This window comes from Bombyx mori, chromosome 4 (genome assembly GCF_030269925.1).
Source record: "Bombyx mori chromosome 4, ASM3026992v2".
NCBI classification, from domain to species: Eukaryota; Metazoa; Arthropoda; class Insecta; order Lepidoptera; family Bombycidae; genus Bombyx; species Bombyx mori.
In genome coordinates this window covers 4,401,831-4,419,126 of record NC_085110.1, presented here as the reverse complement: position 1 = coordinate 4,419,126, position 17,296 = coordinate 4,401,831, and the positions used below count along the sequence as shown (strand labels likewise).

The following is a 17,296-nucleotide window of genomic DNA, read 5'->3' as shown; positions in this document are numbered from 1 at the left end:
GACTACTGCGGGACCTCTAGTATAAGTAAATAATTGATTAAATTTGTTCAATGTGTCTCGCGAAACACGAAAGAAATGTTAATTTAAAAGCAGCCAAGACCGGATATAATTTCAGTGAAATAGAAACTTTTGAGCATATTCTAATGAGTAAATAACGTTTTCGGTACATATCTAATGGAATCGTTTATCTATGAAGCGGTCGCTCGGCAAGTCGCGGTAACAACAGAAACACATTTTAATATAATTAAGACGCGTCCGACTTCGCGCCGACCGCCTCACGAAATTTATTACACACGACCATTGAACGCGTTAAAATGTTGCCGTATTACTTTCAAATTAATATGTACATAAATATAAATCATACAAATAGGAATAATATTAATTTATTCATTTGGATCGGTCGATTTTTTTTTATCAGGGAAACAACACTGTTCTTCGTTTTATTTTAATACTTACGTTCGATTTTTTACTGTTATTGATTGATTAATATTTATTGTGAATCGATAATGTTAAGTTTTTTTTTTTTTTATTGCTTATATGGCTGGACGAGCTCACAGCCCACCTGGTGTTAAGTGGTTACTGGAGCCCATAGACATCCACGACGTAAATGCGCCACCCACCTTGAGATATAAGTTCTAAGGTCTCAAGTATAGTTACAACGGCTGCCTCACCCTTCAAACCGAAACGCATTACTGCTTCAGGGTAGAAATAGGCAAGGCGGTGGTACCTACCCGCGCGGACTCACAAGAGGTCCTACCACCAGTAATTACGCAAATTCTAATTTTGCGGGTTTCATTTTTATTACACGATGTTATTCCTTCACCGTGGAAGTCAATCGTGAATATTTGTTGAGTACGTATTTCATTAGAAAAATTGGTACTCGCCTGGGATTCGAACACCGGTGCATCGCTCAACACGAATGCACCGGACGTCTTATCCTTTAGGCCACGATGACTTCCAAAGTTGACATAATTATATCGAACGAAATATGCTTCTAACTCCTTTATCTGCAAATCTTGTAGGTTGTATAATGACATCTTTTGTTTATCACTCATAGCATATAGAAATGCTATTTTGGAATATTTTTAAGGTGATTTAGGTCCGATTTGTATTATTAAATTTTAAAGAGGAAGTAGATATCACTATACACATGTGCGTATTGTGCTGAATTTTGGTTTCTTTTTTAAACTTAAATTTATAAATTTCTCCTTTTTTTCCTTTATTCACTTATATGTGTTATATGTTATATGTGTCACTTATATCACTTCTCTACTTATATGTGATTTTGATGGTGGAAACTTGTTAGGTTATTGTTTTAGCTATTTTTTAATACATTATATGTTTGTTTTGTACTGTTGGTTTCCCAAATAAATAGATAAATACAAATCGTTGTCGTTGTGGGACTTATTACGTCTTTTTGAATGTACCCCGACTAAAACTTAATAGTCGCCCACAAAAACTAACCACAGTAATATAATCGTCAAATAAACTGATATTACGTTTCATCGCACTAATAATAGTGAGGATCAGACTTAATGAAGTCAGTCAGCATAAGTAGGAAAAAAAAAATTTAGTCAGTTAAAAAGTAGAATTTTACGCTAATAACATCGTTAAACTACTTTTTAATATTATCGTAAATTTCTTAAGTTCGCCACCCAAGCGAGTTTTGCGGTATTTCCGATTACCGAAAACCGATATAATTAAACCTTAAAATTTCGTTACAGAAATTAGCATAAATTATGATCTTATCCGCAACCGCATCCGAAATTAGGTAGGCATTAATTGCGTGTGGTCACTACTTTGCTAAATGTCTCACCCAAATCAGTAAATAATCACGTATTACATATGAATACCGAAAACAAAAAAATGGACCACCCATTATATGAAGACAAATCCATTTTAGTTAATTCGATATTCGAAACAATATTTTGTAAGTATAGATTGCATTTCTTGTTTATAACAATTATGTGACGTATCTGTGCTCAGCGATTTGTTCCAATTTTGAAATATCGAAATTGAGGCGTTATGATTTGGCGCCAAGTTGAAAAAAATCAACAGCATTAACAAAGATATCAAAACCTTCAATCGGGGCACCGCCGCCTCTCAGGAACTAATAGCCCGAGAGAGCAAAGCTTGAGAGAGCGACAATATCTCACTTTCGAGCGTGTGAATCTTTGATTTTCGGGCGGGGATTGGAAAAGAAAAAAAAAGACAAGATGGCCGCCATTGATGAAATGTATCGAAATTTTAGTGTGGGAGCCGTCGCAACTCTAAAGTAATAATATGTCGGTCTTTCATAATACCCCGCTTTATTATACGGCTCTAAACATACTTGATATTACTTAATTTGTAAATGAAATTTTACGAATGACCTCTTACAATTTTCTTGTAAAAGAAAACCGCCATTATTTTAACAAATCTACAAATTAGAACAAATCTTATCTTCTATTTAACTTGAATGATCACAACAAACAATAAACACATGCCAAATAAAATCTATTATGTATAGAAATAAAAATTTACAAATTTACTAGCGTTTACAAACACATAAACCCGTGTGCGTGGCTCTCGGTAAGTTAGAGACCGCTAATTAAATTTTTATTCGACACAAAAACAAGATGGAGGTCGTAAAACGAACGAAGGAAGGCCAACAAATCCGACAAAGCTATCTGAGTTTTGACAAACCAAATGAGGCCATATCAAGTCCCTCAATTTACTTTTACAACACGCTGTTGCCTACTGGAGGTGTCGTGTACCGCCCTCGTAAAACCGAAGTTCCATTTCGTAATTCAAAGATAATATTTAATTGAACTTCCCAGATATTAAGAATATCTCTTGAAATTTACTAAGCCTTCGAAACATAAAATAGTACATTTAAATTATTCATCCGTAGATAATGTAAAAAAGTTCATAGTCCGGTTCATATTTAGTTTCCTGTTACCAAATAAGGAAAATTGTTTACTTATTTTGGATATTTATTCTATTTCCGACTATATATGTATGTATTTGAAACATGGTTGTATTTAACATTTTTTAGCAGCAGCTTCGCTCTTAAATGAAGACCCGGTTTCATCTTTGACACAAAAAGTAGACTATATACTTTCCCCAGGTACAAACTATTTTTTGATTGAATTTAGTCACAATTTATTCAGTAATTAGGGTTTGAAGATATAAGAGTGTAAACGTAAATTCTATAAATTTTTAAATAATAGCTTTTTTCCCTTTAGTCCCTATTCTGATCCAAACGACTGTTTGTCTACCTATGAAAAATCATTTAGTAGATTGGGAAAGTGCACGAACAAACAAATTGACAGACAGAAAGTAATTCCAAAAATCACTGGTTTATGTTCTATTATTATTCTTTTTTAATAATGATCCCTTTCTATCCGTTCTTTTCATCCCATCACATCTTCTCATCCCGAAATCCATAGTGTCTCATTACGAAAGCGTTTGACCAGTGTGTGTTACCAATGATAACCTACGTCATTGTAGACAGCGGCTTGGCTCTGCCCCTGGGATTGCTGAAGTCCATGAACGACGGTAACCACTCACCATCAGGTGGGAGGTGGGGCGTGTGCTCGTCTGCCTACAAGGGCAATAAAAAACAAGTTAATGAGACGCGGTCTCTGATAATGGCCCTCAACAGAAGACTCACTCAAGGAGAAGGCTATACTCCGAATTTCCGGGCGAGGTTGAATCAGGAATGAGGAGATTTTCCCAAGAACTAAAGTAGCTAACATAGCTTCAAGGATTGTGTGCTTGTAATGGCATTCGTCAAGGTATATTGCTCGAAGAATAAATGCCCGATGGGGCCAAAAATTCTTGAGTGGCGACTGCGCACTGGAAAACGCAGCCAAAGCAGAACTCCCACGAGGTGGACTGACGACCTCCTAAAAGACGCGGAAAGCCGCTGGTCTCGGATTGTCCAGGGCCGATGTTTATGGCGAGCTTTGGGGTAAACCTGTGTCCAGCAATGGACATCTTTGGGCTGATACTGATGATGACAGCATATGGTATTAATAGACTGCTGCTAACATTACAAAGCGGTAAGTGACCAACCTCAAACCTACACCTCGAACACTCGATACAGCCAAGCCACTCTTCCTCATAAAAGTAAATGTTTATCTATATGTTATCTTAAATCCGTCGATTAGAAAAAATATATTATACTATATTTCAAAAACAAAATATTATCACTTTATAATCACTAGAATGTTTTAGTAAGAGATTCAGTCCGATCGTAAACTTATCCGTTTTATTGATGTCCTACTTATTTGTAAATGTATTTAATGTCCGCTAATAAATAGTTACGGTGTGGACATACGACTTTTTTATTACGCTATATACGTGATCTTTGTTTAATACTGCTGATTTATGTTTTCATTTCAAGACACTTTATTAATTTTATGTGATTTCTTTGAACGCTATAAAATATAACGTTTTCAATGGTGTTAAATTTTTATGGACATTTTTTTTGTAATAATATAGGTATAGGATTAAATTACTAAGGCATTAGTAATGTTATTAAAATTATGTTTATTTATATCAATCGGCTTAAATTCCACTTTAAAGCATAGGATACCGATTGTTACAATACAATTTAACTGAGCGATTTCTTTGTGATTGCTACTGAATTGCTTTTGCTATTGATTACTATTGATATTGATTGTTTGAAGGGTAGAGCAGTCGTAATATATGCACTGACGTACAAATATACCTGGAGTTAACGCATTTAGCAAAAATAGCTTTTAAATGTATTCAGAAATAAAGAGCATTAAAAAACATTTGACGGCCCAAGTCTCTTGCTATCAAAAATATACATTAATAGAAGTACAACACTCAGGCACATGAAATCTACAATACACAGGACTACATAGTCACTGTATTAAAAATTGTTCTTTTATAAACATAGGCAGCTGATCTATACCCAAAGCCTATCGGTCTTAAGTGGCTTAGACCAGTGGTGCCCAAACTAGGGTTCGCGAACCCTGTGGGGGCGGTCAGAAGATTGTTAGGGACCGCCAACATGATAAAGAATTATATTGTGAAAACCAATAAGTAATTGTATTAAAAACTAAAACACAGGTCGATAGGAGATATTGTATGTCCACACCAGATATCACCATGCTGCATCGTCTGATATAAGTGCATCATCTTTTGGTTTTTTTTTCCTACCTATTCGCTGGTGGCTTAAGAGGATATTCCAGCTAGGCCCGGATGATGGGTAGGTGGGCTCACGGGTCCAACGTTAGAGAATTGGCTAACACTAGCCCTAACAAGAGCAGTGCTTCGCAGAATTTACCACCGGATCGGAATCGCGACCCACTGAGAAGATCCGGCGAGAAACACAGTGTGCTGTGTCTTATTTTTTTTAGACCATCACTTCGTGATGACATTATCTCCAGATATGACCTACGAAATCAAGGAACAGGGTCAATGTAGATTCCCGTAGGAATTTGATATTTTTTCAAGTTAAAAAGTAGCCTGCTTGCTGACTTAGTACTATCAGTTTAAAAAAATGACAATCTCTTGGTCCGTTTCGACGTGAAAGAAGGACAAACAGACAAACGAATACAATTTCACATTTATAATATTAGTATGGATTGTTATATCTATATAAAGGGGAATGCCCACTCTCCATAGTGTGCTAGGCCCAAGGTGGACATCAAATATTACTATAAAAATGGACTGATTTAAATTCTTAAATGTATTAGATATCTAAAAAATATATTGAAATTGACGCCACTATTATAAAAAATATAATAAAAATAAAAACTCGTTTTGAGGTTAATTTTCTATATAAATACTTCAAGAACTTTTCTTTTTTTAATGTTTAAGATGTTCCTAATGTATTTTTATCCAATTGTAGTTATTAAGGTATAAAAAACACACATACTTCTTTAAATATCTATATTTTTTTCATCTTCATACACAATTAGTAAATCATCTAAAAATAGCACAGGAGAGCATATACACGGTTTTAAATCTCGGTCAGGTTAAACCCCAATTCACACAATGTTTTTCAGTCGTAGTATGAAACGTTATTGATAAAAGCAAAATAAATCGAAGAAAAATCAAAACACATCCATTTTGAACGCAAGCACAAGCAGCGAGCGAAGTGTCAGTCAGTCAGATTAAAATCAGTGTTGTCAGTATAAAGAAAAATAATTACATGAAATTCATATATCGATCATTTTTTTAAATAACCGATAATTGATTTATTTCTTAATCTTTTTTTTATGAGTACCCATTATTTTTTATTTTTTATGTTTTTGTTTTAGTTGTACATATTTAAATAACAATACAAGTTAAGTTTTTTTTTTCTTGCTTAGATGGGTGGACGGTCTCACAGCCACCCTGGTGTTAAGTGGTTACTGGAGCCCACAAACATCTACAACGTAAATGCGCCACCCACCTTGAGATATAAGTTCTAAGGTCTCAAGTATAGTAAGAAGTTAAAGTCCAATGGGTATGTCTTTAATGTTATTTTATGTGCTTATAATCGATTAAAATCGATTGATTAATGATAATACTTAAAATGATTTATTTATATGTTTTTTTTTTATATATGTACTTAAAAAGCTTACTTAATACTGGCAATATTTTTCCCGCAAAAATAAAAATCTTGTTTTTTCAACAGAGTTACTTTTTTTAAACTACTTATTATAAACTGTAGTGGCGCTTATTTGGAAGAAAGTAAATGCATATTTATTTATGACAAAATAAATACACTAAGTATTTTTTCTCTAATCTATTGTCCGCTTTGGGCCTGAAATGGGCATTCCCCTTTGGCCAACAAGTAGAAGAGTATTTATTCACAAGATTGGGCTCGAAACTGACACGCGTTATTTATATCACAGTAACATTTCTGTATTCTACGTGAAATATACAGCTGCGCGTTGTAAAAAAAATAAATAGTAAATATGCTTTTAATTTAGAAGAATTTCCTGTTTTAGGGTGTAAACTAAAAACGGTAAAATCGTACACATTTACGACGGAACCTCGAAACAATGGACCAATATTTGGTTGTTTATTACATTATTACGGCCGCAAATAGAGTAGTCTAGTAAAAAACATTTGGCGAATAATAAAATGTTTATAGCTCTACGCCTTCTGTTGTTCGAGTACTCGAAAAGGAAGGATTAAAATTCGCGGACCCAACACTTTTATTGTACAATACAAAACTTTCTATGGAAACTTGAAAAAAAAAAAAATACTGCATAAAACTTACCTTTAAAAATTACAAAAGACCTATTTTATTCATTTACACACCCAAATAGTGAAGACCAAACAAAAGATTCGTGGAAAATACATGAGATAAGGAATCATTGTTTTGTACAAACGGGAACGGGCGGTGTCTTTGTGATATGAACCGACAATGGGAAAAATTAAGTTAATCCTTTTAAAGAGCCCAAAACAAACGCCCGTGATGATTGATGCCTGCTTCGAAAGAAACGTCACATCACGTAGATCACGTAGGTAAACACTCTACAAAACTTGCATACGCCCCGTCATGACGTATGTAAGCGTAGTGTTCGCTCACGCGACCCGCACCAACTTGAAACCCCTTCAAGTTATTCAATCCCGTTTTTGCAGGATAGCCGTCAGATCACCATGGTTCCTAAGGAACGTGGATCTCCATGATGACCTGGAGCTTGTCTCAGTCAGTAAGTATCTACAGTCAGCATCATTGCGCCACTTTAAGAAGGCGGCACGACATGAGAACCCTCTTGTCGTGGCCGCTGGGAACTACATACCCGATCCTGTAGACCGAATGGTAAATAGTCGACGTTGCCCAAAACACGTCATTACGGATCCTCCCGATCCATTAACGGTGCTTTTAGGTACCACAAGCACCGGTCACCGTCCTCGTCGAACACGTCGCTTGCGAAGAAGGGCTCGACGAGCAAATTAACCCATAGACACAGCCCACTGAGCTTCTCGCCGGATATTCTCAGTGAGTCGCATTTCCGATCCGGGGGTAGATTCTGCGAAGCACTGCTCTTGCTAGGGCCAGTGTTAGCAACACTTCGGTTTGAGCCCCGTGAGCTCACCTACACGTCAAGGAGAAGCTGATATAGCCTCTCAAGGCTATTAGCATAGGTAGGAAAAAAAAGACCGCAAATAAATCAAAATTATTGTCGAAAAGCAAAACCTTTGAAGTCGGTAGCGAATTAGACGAATAATCTATTAATGTACAATGTACATACCTGTATAATTACTTTTAGGTGTACTTGGCCAGATAAACAAATATACCACGTGGTGTTCGGCGCTGTTAAAGTCTATAGTTATGACGAAGTGAAATAGTGCTTAGACCTTGACGCACAGCTTTTTATGGACAACGACCTTGCTCTTCAAATAGGAACGCATGATTTCTTTACGGCAGAAATGGCCAAGGACGTAGTCACAAAGCGGAAAATTGTATATCGAAAGGTGAAATGTTATTTGGTTTAAACGACATTTCGCTTAATGCGCGACATTTCTTTTTTTTTATTGCTTAGATGGGTGGACGAGCTCACAGCCCACCTGGTGTTAAGTGGTTACTGGAGTCCATAGACATCTACAACGTAAGTGCGTCACCCACTTTGAGATATAAGTTCTAAGGTCTCAATATAGTTACAATGGCTGCCCCACCCTTCAATCCGAAACGCATGACTGCTTCACGGCAGAAATAGGCAGAGCGGTGGTACCTACCCGCGCGGACTCACAAGAGGTCCTACCACCACTAAAAAATTTCGATTTTTTTTTTATTGCTTAGATGGGTGGACGATCTCACAGCCCACCTGGTGTTAAATGGTTACTGGAGCCCATAGACATCTACAACGTAAATGCGCCGCCCACCTTGACATATAAGTTCTAAGGTCTCAGTATAGTTACAACGGCTGCCCCACCCTTCAAACCGAAACGCATGACTGCTTCACGGCAGAAATAGGCAGGGCGGTGGTACCTACCCGCGCGGACTCACAAGAGGTCCTACCACCAGTAAAAAAATTCGATTAATACGCGATATTTCGCTTATACGCGACATTTATCTTTGTAATTAAACATGTGTTTTATTTGGTTTAGCATCAACAACTCGATGTTTTTAATTGAACTTCAATTAAGTTTACTCCGTTGAGCTGAAGAAGTTTTTTTGTTAGACATGATATTTTCTCCAAATTTAAACTTTTTAAATGGCTCTCCTGTAAAGTTGCAAAAATGTCGCTTAAACCAAACAGCCGTTCAATCCTTGTAATAATATATCTGTATATAAACAGGCAAAGACAGAAAGAAGGCTTACGTTGCATTATGTCGTTTGGTAATCAACCCATTTTCTTTCTATTTTGTATTTTGAGTTTTATACGCATACACGAGCCTTAGTGTTTAATGGCATTTTTTTTTATTGCTTAGATGGGTGGACGAGCTCAAAGCCCACCTGGTGTTAAGGGGTTACTGGAGCTCATACACATCTACAAGGTAAATGCGCCACCCATCTTGAGATATAAGTTCTAAGGTCTCAGTATAGTTACAACGGCTACCCCACCCTTCAAACTGAAACGCATTAATACTTTACGGCAGAAATAGGCAGGGTGGGGGTACCTTTTTTTTTTTTTTTTTTCGTATAGAGGCCCGAGCCTCCTACGAGGTCCCCGCGCAAAAGGGGCGCGCGGGGTATGTGAGACTCAACGATCTGCATAGTGTTGTGAGCAGACCGCGGGCCCAAGGATTTTAGGACCCACCCACTAAACGACTCCCCTGCACTCTTACACCCGACGTCCGATCCCCTCCGAGGTCAGAACCCGGATGAGGTAGGGGGGCTACCGCGGTCAACACTACAACCAGACGGCGCGGCTCACCCCAAGGACGCCCAGCCGACGGAGCCTTCGAGGCGAATCGAAGGCTCTGAAACGTCGGCCGTCTCGGTACGGCAGCCCGTCGGGCCGCCAAGGGTGGTGGTACCTACCCGTTGAAATCAGTCCAGTTTTTTTTCAATATTTTTATATTTTATAGCCTTTCTTTCACCCCTCAATATATTTTGTGTAATTGTAGGAAATTATGCTTTAATATTTTTGAGACCATGAAATGAATCGGACGTTGAAAGCCTGAATCTGTTAGCTCTTCTAAAGTTGTTTTGTTACTGAAATGTAAGGTAGTGCTATAAAAATTTTAATAGATTCGGTTACCTCGGTGGGTGTTTTACAATTCTCGAGCAACGAACAAAAGGATACCAGTCTAAACACGTACCTACGAAACAAAGATTTCTGTAAAATATTCTATCACAAATATTCTGAATTTCGAACGCTCTTTAAAATTATTTTAATAAATACGTCTTTATTTTATTCTTTATGCACGCATTATGAAGACAGCCGCCAGCGAACAATAAACATTTGAAGCATTTGAAGAAAATATATATTTGTTTTAAATAACCCACACAAGATTATCAGACTCCATAAATATCACCACGTGCATACCTACTCCTACCTTGGGCGTTGAGGTCTGTATCTTTATTATATAGAAACTATCAGCCCGCTCCGGCTCCGCTCGGTTCCTTAACAAAAATTTCAACGATATTAAAATTTTACGTTGTTTTATTTTTTATAAATAAAAGAACCCTTATTGCGGCATAACTATAATAGTCAGACATATGCTGTCGCGACACATTTTATAAATAATAATGTTTTCTACAAAGTCGTAGTACATTATTTTATTCTATCATCAATAGTTTTCGCAGGGCACGCGATGTAAAGAATATTATAGGTAATTTTTTTACACCTTGGGTTACATTATTGAAGTTTTGGTAGGGATCCCTAATTTTTTTCAAAAAAGATTATAGCCTATGTCATTCGGGAATAGTGTAGCTTCCAAACAGTGAAAGAATTTTTCAAATTGGTTCAGCAGTTTCGGAGCCTATTCAATACAAACAAACAAACAAATTTTTCCTCTTTATAATGTTATTATAATTATAAAGAGGAAAAATTAATATTATTATTATTATTATTATTATTATTATATTATAGTATAGATTACGGAAGTTACTAGCTACGAATGATTAGCCAAGGCTGACCGGAGATACGCGAGCTTCTCCATCACTGTGTAAAGTTCCTCGCAGTACACATCCATAGTAATGCTGATGCCATTTGGTAAGAAACTGTTATGAATTATAAACCGTCACTAAATTACTAAATAGTGACCGTGATTTTTTGGGGTATTTTCTTTTGAGACATTGCTTAAGTCCTGAACAAGGGTGTAACCAGACCACTTAGGACTGTCAAAAAAAAAAATTTCGTCACAAATAATAATGCGGTTCAAAATCACAAATCAAATTACGCAACACAAGGTTTAGTTCATGCGGCACTTACCTAACAATCTTATTTACCTTACGAATTTGACGTAAATGGACCAATATTGTTTTGATGTTAACGTTGAAAACTGCCACTAACTCATGGGTAGATTGGGTAACGTCAGCGTCTACTATCCGCTTTTAATTGGTCGTTGTTGATTTTACTTTTCGGGCATTTTTAGATCAAAATTTCCAGGTCGGAAGCGTGCAAACTAATTACGGAGTCCACTCCTTAGAGGTTATAGAAGATATAGGATTAATGTAGTAAGCCTTTTCTGCGACCTTGGTACCGCGACGAAACCCATATTCCGTTATTATCGTCTCGATATTGATGAAAAGGATACAAAAGTAACGAAAACAAAACAGTAATCAATAAAACAATGACTGAATTCGAACATTGAATTCTAAATTTTTTAAATTAAATTCATTTGAATTTAGAATTTATTGCCTTTAAAATGGTCAGTATTGTAAAATGGCAACTTCATAGGTAAAGACCTGTTAAAATATTACAAATAAAACTATTTTTTATTTATTTCTTAGATGGGTGGACGAGCTCACAGCCCACCTGGTGTTATGTGGTTACTGAAGCCCATAGACATCTACAACGTAAATGCGCCACCCACCTCGAGATATAAGTTCTAAGATCTCAGTATAGTTACAACGGCTGTTCCACTCTTCAAACCGAAACGCATTACTGCTTCACGGCAGAAATAGGCATGGCGGTGGTACCTACCCGCGCGGACTCACAAGAGGTCCTACCACCAGTATCTTATCACCAATCTTGTGCTAGCAGTAATTATGATCTTCGATCGTTAAAAAACCACTTATATGTATTTGCAATTTAGCATTCTAACAGAAGCGATGTCTTACCTGCCACAACAAAAAAATATCTAAATCGCGCTATCGACGATTTTAAGAAAATCTGACTCAAGTAAAGTTCCGAACAACATCTTTTGGACCCTCGGTCAAAAATCTTTTCTTTATCATCATCACCATAGCTTTTAATCTACTGCTCGATATTAACCTTTCCCAATTTACAGCAATGAGCCTCGACAACAGCTCTCCTCATTCGTATCTTTCCGGCCAACCTTTGCCAATACCGCCACATCTTAATACCTCCACGCAATTGTTTAACCAAACACTAATAGCCCTCAACTCTAAAGGGTGGTCCGTTTCCCTTCATCGCACCCGCTCCAACACCTTGATTAGTCAATGACCGCACCATTCAATTCAATCTTCATAAAAATTCCCGACGAACAAATTTAAAAGCAATTAATCGAGATAAACCCGAAACTCCGATATTATTTGAGAATAAGACTATTTGTAGACAAAAAAAAAAAAAACAATAATGTTAACAACTTAGATCACGGCCTCACGCATCAGGTAGGTATTGGAATACCAATATTAATAGAGACGTTCCTTTATTTAAATTAAAAAAAAGAAAAAAAGAACACGACTCAAATTTTACAATTAATCTTTGGAACACACGGAGAGCGTGATAATTGCCTACTCATTTTGGCGTTGTCGAGATCGGGACCCGAACAAAAAATAACACAATTTTAACAAATTAAGCGACAAAATCGCCACTTTTCGGTGTAAATTATGGTATTTACTATTATTTTGTTGAGGTTATTGATGGCTGATGGCCTTTAGGCTTTCTTAGGGAAGTTTCGAGACTACAATAGTATTATTGCTTGATTTCGATAGAAAATCGAAATGAAAGCAACATTTGGATTGAAAATAAATATAGTCCTAACATAGATATTCGATATACATCATCATCATTCATCATTATCCTGCCCTTCTCCCAGTCACCTGGGGTCGGCGCAACATGTTTTCTCCTTCCATACTCTTCTATTATATACCATTTCTTCGCTCACTCCCCTCTTACCCATATCGTCTTTCACACAATCTATCCATTTCTTCTTAGGTCTACCTCTTCATCTATATCCTTCCACATTCATAGTTAACACTCTCGTACCAACCTCATTTTCATTTCGTCTCATCACATGTCCATACCATCCCAAACGCGCATTCCTCGGCTTCTCTGTCACAGGTGCCACTTTCAGACTTCCTCTAACATATTCATTTCGTATTCTATCCATTCTCGTTACTCCACACATCCATCGCAACATTCGCATCTCTGCTGCATGCAATCGCCTTTCGCCTCTCGATATATTCGATATACGTAAACAATATATATATTTTTTATAAGAAATGACAATTTCTAGAATAATTCGATTTAATGTACCTAATATCTGGAAAGCAAAATTTATTATACTTCTATGATGCTCTTTTTGTTGGAGCATTACATATAAATACAATAATTAAAGTCTTAATCGTGTAAATAAGAATTTATTTGATTGAACCGTAGCTCTAATTTACTTATATCACAATAATCATTTGCTTCATCATTATGGGTCGCAAGAACTTTATAAGTTATCACGAGAGGTTTTAAAACACTTGATACAGCAATTACACTTTTTTTTATTTATCAAATTGCTAAAAATCTAGAATACAATTACACATATAAAAGTACATTTTGTAAACATAAACGCATATTGAAAGCAATCCGAAATAAAAACATTACCTTCCTTAAACATTCCTTAAACTTTTTTTTTCTTGTTAATGCACTGTCGATTGTACCTATAATTGAGGTGACATCTGCCATGAACTTTCGTTAATTGTTCAATGTTTTGTATCGATGATCACTTTGTTGGTGCAACTTAAGAAATAAATAAATAAACATGAATCGCTTTAAGATTTCATTCAATAACAACAAAGGCTAAGCCCATCACTACAAGACCACAATTTCTCAGATGGAAATTAGATGAGCGTTTCGAATAGGGCCGCGGGCTCGTAGGAATTCCGCCGGGAAACTATTCTTGATATCCACGTCTCGTTCTGACTGCGGTCAAAAGACAGAGACGCATCGCAAGAATGAATTTATTAAAACATCAACGTGTAGAGATATCATTACAGACGCGCCAGCCCAGATCCACTTTCACGCTGCCAGTAGATGAATAGACAATTAAAGTGAATTGTGTTATGTAAACATTTTATTGCTTCGATTGTCATTGTTATATTCAAGGCGGTAGGTATAGGTAGTGGAAAATTTGTTGAAGATAGTGTATGTAAATATCTATATATTAATACGTGAAGCAAAAACTTTGTATCCCTTTTTACGAAAATTACGCAGACGGAGGAGTATGAAATTTTACACACTTATAGAGAATATAGAGAAGAAGTCATTGGAAGAAGTAAACAATGCTAATATTTTTTTAAAATAATGCATGAAAGATACATTAAATCAATAAAGAAAACATTACACACACTACATACCATGTATTTGACGCACACACGCTTACATACTATTTATTGTCAAACTTTTGTTCTTGACGTCTGTTGTCAAATTGAGAATAGATTACATATTATTTGTCTTTGTTAATTTTTTTTATAGTGTAGTCTTGGCGAAATTTGTGATTAAAGAAGTATAAAATACAATCATAATAGTGTACAAACTTACAATTCCAATTAATTATAGTCGAATTTCGACTATTGCGGGACCTCTAGTTTAGGGAAATTCGTCAAAGCCGTTAATAATTTCTAACTATTTGGATTCCCTTGTTTGTACAATAAATGGGTGGTCTGTTAACGTCTGTTAAAGTTTTATTATAACAATAAAAAGATAAACAATATTCACAATACTTTATCTACAACATGAAAGTAAAACGAATGTAAAATACATTTTAAATATAGTTAAAAAATCAGGAAAAATTAAACTAAAACAACTTAATGCACGGATTCTCGCGAAAAACACAACAAACACCATTTAATTTTATATGTACATTAAAAAAAAAAACCTTTAAAATCGAGTGCTATTACATTGAAACATCTCATTACAAGTCATTACTCTGTCAGTCAGTTTCGGTACATCATAACAGCAATATCCTGTCCATTCATGTCAAAAATTAGGAATTTCGACAATTATGTCTCACCTCCCACGCGAGGCCGTGAAAAAAACATGCACCCGGCACATCGGAGATTTTCTCAAAGGAGCTGTAGTCTTATTTGTTATGGAGTCCAAGTCATAAGATTTAATAGTCTTTCGAGAAAATTGGGGTATTTGACCCCGGCGTGCTTAAGCTATTACTTTCCGTAATACGTATTTCTAAAACCATCCTGTAAATCTCTTATCCAGTGATTAAGGTTTCAGGCTTAAGATCACACAAGCCAGCCAGCACTAACTGCACTCAAATTGCAACGTACACGAATCATTACCGACCCATCGTCTAAGTCTGTCGCGAATCAACCGTGCGAACTTCTACTATGAATACATGAATAATGAATACATAATGTATCTAATGTAGCTATGACCCAATGTATCTAATGTCGTATTCATATAGTCCCGCCTAATGGCCCCAGTAGCCAAATAGGCTGTGAATTTTTATTTTATTTTTTATTGCTTTCGATAGGCAGACGAGCTTACGGCTCATCTGATGGGAAATGATAACCGTCGCCCATAGACATCCAAACTACATCAGTGACTCAGATGCGCTGCCTATCCTGGCCTGGATGGGCAACCTTATGTATGTTACACCGGCTATCCTGTCCTTCAGACCGGAACACAGTATTACTGTTTTGCGGCAGAAATAGACAGGACAGTGGTACCAACCCGGGCGGGCTTCTACACAGAACCCTACCACCAGATCTGCGGTCTAAAACTACCGACTTGTGTAATGTGGCATAAATTGATCAATATTGTTGATGTTTTAGGCCCTTCCAGCACCGGTCACCAGGACGGTGAACTTATCAATTACCACGCCGAGTTCGACACGCAAACTAACCCTTAGACACAGCTCACTGAGTTTCTCGTCAGATCTTCTCAGCGGGTCGCGATTCCGATCCGGTGGTAGATTCTACGAAGCACTGCTTAAGCTTAAGCTACCAGCGAATTCGTCGGTTGTATCCTTCACACATTGTAAAATCTATTTAGATACATGCACAACAACTGTTTACTCATCAATTTATCTCCAATTCAGTATATTATTATGACAATGGTCAGAATAAGGAGATAGTCGACGACGGGACGAAATGGCACAATATCGTGAAACGAGAGGCCACGACCCTCAGAAATGAGAAGCGAGACTTGAGGAGGAGTTTGATAGAACTCGAGTACACAAATTTTCAGCGGTTTTCTTAGAGTAATTAATATCAATAAAATTGAGATTAAAACAGTTCCGGAGGTTAAAATGTTCTTATATGATGCATTATTATACATAGTTGATTGAAAAATACACACAAAAACTAAAAAAACTAGCTAGGTTTTTGAGGTGAATCGAGTCACGTATGGCGACAATAGAGTTTTTCGATAGGGGTTTAGTTGTTAGGTAGGTACTTACCTTTCGGTAATTAGCTTTTCAATATCTTTAATCAGTTAGAAACCTCTGATGACTAAATTAGATTATTTAATATCCATAAACACTAAATAAAAGTCCTTTTCAATTCAACAAATTTAAATCTCACAAAGGCATTGTAACAGCCCAGATCTGTCCCTACTCTACCCCTAGTCCCTATTCCCCCAATCTAGGGTTGTTAGTGAAGATTTACAAACAAATAAAGTGGTACGGAAAATCTACACTCAAAACGCTTCTATCTCTATACTTGAGCCAAAGGTAAATTAGTAGCTTTTTTTATCATATTCCCTTTTGTTGCTTTTGTACGAAGCTAGCGCCGGCTCGAAACAGGCCGAAGGGTATTCTAAGGCGTACCCTCTAAAGGGCGTCGGTTACATTATAATATTTATTTTCGTTTTATTCATCTCCTGACACGTAAATAAATGATGTTCGGCATATTTTTGCGATTTCGCGCTTTCACGGTGGCGGCCATTGTTACTGTATGATAATAAATTTAACTTTAAGGTTACTGTGGAAAATTATGAGGAATGAAAAAGGTTTGCGTTAAAATTCGGACCCT

The 17,296-nt window shown here is 36.5% G+C and overlaps 1 long non-coding RNA gene across 1 annotated transcript in view; it reads right to left on the bottom strand.

Moving 5' to 3' along the window:
- The window catches only part of LOC134198741 (uncharacterized), a 434,518-nt gene that overhangs the window by 76,052 nt on the left and 341,170 nt on the right, over positions 1-17,296 (bottom strand). The gene's annotated exons all lie outside the window — the stretch shown is intronic.